Here is a 1,674-nt window from a genome sequence, read left to right on the forward strand (position 1 = left end):
TCTGCAGACTGCATTCCAAACCACATTTGGTATGCAAGATTTTTTTGTTTGTTTGTTAATAACATGTACTCTGGTTTGTACACCTGAAGTTTTCAGCTGCATAAAGCAGTAGAAAGTGCAGCAAAACTGCAGGGCTACAATTCTAACTGGTAAAAAGCAACTATGTAAGGAAGTAATCTGGGAGGGAGGAGGTAATAATACAAGAAGATATACTGTAAGAGTGCCTACTGCCATGCCTCTAAAAGCAGGCAAGATATCCTGGAACCAGCAAAGGTGATTTAAGGAAATCTTGGCCTAATGTGACAATAGGACTTAGTGAACGCTGCATTAAGTAAGAAAGAGAGGGTATTTATTGCTCCTTGAAAGGATCCTGTCTGGTGTTAACAGGGCACAGAAACAGGCACAGGACATTAGTACACTGTGGCTCAGCTGCTGCAGTTGATCATGCCAGACTTCTTGCACCCAAGCCATATGCTGATGCTCTGGCACAGGGCCCCATGGCAATGCAGTGAGGCTGCAAGGGTTCCTCCTGTTCAAACCAGGAGTTTCCTCATCTTGTGCAAGTACAGATGGACACCTATCATACAATGCTTAGAGTTAGAGGAGACCTTAAAGATCACCTAGTTCCAACGCCCCTGCCATGGGCAGGGACACCTCCACTAGAGCAGGTTGCTCAAAGCCCCATCCAGCCTGGCCTTGAACACTTCCAGGGATGGGGCATCCACAACTTCTCTAGGCAACCTAGAGCTCTCAACCCCCTCACAGTAAATACTTTCTTCCTAATACCTAATCTAAATTTCCCCTCTTTTAATTTAAAACCATTACTGCTTTTCCTATCGCAACACTTCCTGACAAAGAGTCTGTCCCCATCTTTCCTTTAGGCCCCCTTTAGGTACTGGAAGGCTGCTATAAGGTCCCTCTGGTGCCTTCTCTTCTCCAGGCTGAACAACCCCAACTCTCTCAGCTTGTCTTCATAGGAGAGGTGCTCCAGCCCTCTCATCATCCTCATGGTCCTCCTCTGGACCTGTTCCAAGAGGTCTATGTCCTTCTTACATTGAGGGCTCCAGAGGTGGGCGCAGTACTCCAGGTGGGGTCTCACCAGAGCAGAGCAGAGGGGCAGAATCATCTCAATTCCGTGCCTTTGATGCAGCCCAGGATGTGGTTGGCTTTCTGGGCTGCCAATGCTCATTGCTGGCTCATGATGAGCTTCTCATCCACCAGCACCCCCAAGTCCTTCTCTTCAGGGCTACTTTGAATCCGTTCTCTGCCCAACCTGCATTTGTGCCTGGGATTGCTGTGACCCAGGTGCGGGGTCTGGTTGAACTTCATGAGGTTTGCAGGGGCCCACCTCTCAAGCCTGTCTAGGTCCCTCTGGATGGGGACCTCCCTTCCCTCTGGCGTGTGGACTGCCACCACACAGCTTGGTGTCATCGCCAAACTGGCAGAGGCTGCAACTTGGTCCCACTGTCCATGTGGCCAACGAAGATGTTAAACGGTACCGGTTCCCCTGAGGAACGCCACCCGTCACCTAAATGCAGTGTGACAGACGGACAGACAGCCTCAGCGGGGTGTGAGGGCCTACATGCCCCGCCAAGCCGGGGCCCGGCGCTGGGTCTCTCCGCGGGTACCTGCGGGCCGGGCCCGCTCCGCGCAGCAGGTGCGGGTCGTATCCCC

Source organism: Calidris pugnax, unplaced genomic scaffold, assembly GCF_001431845.1.
Source record: "Calidris pugnax isolate Ruff unplaced genomic scaffold, ASM143184v1 scaffold153, whole genome shotgun sequence".
Taxonomy (NCBI): domain Eukaryota; kingdom Metazoa; phylum Chordata; class Aves; order Charadriiformes; family Scolopacidae; genus Calidris; species Calidris pugnax.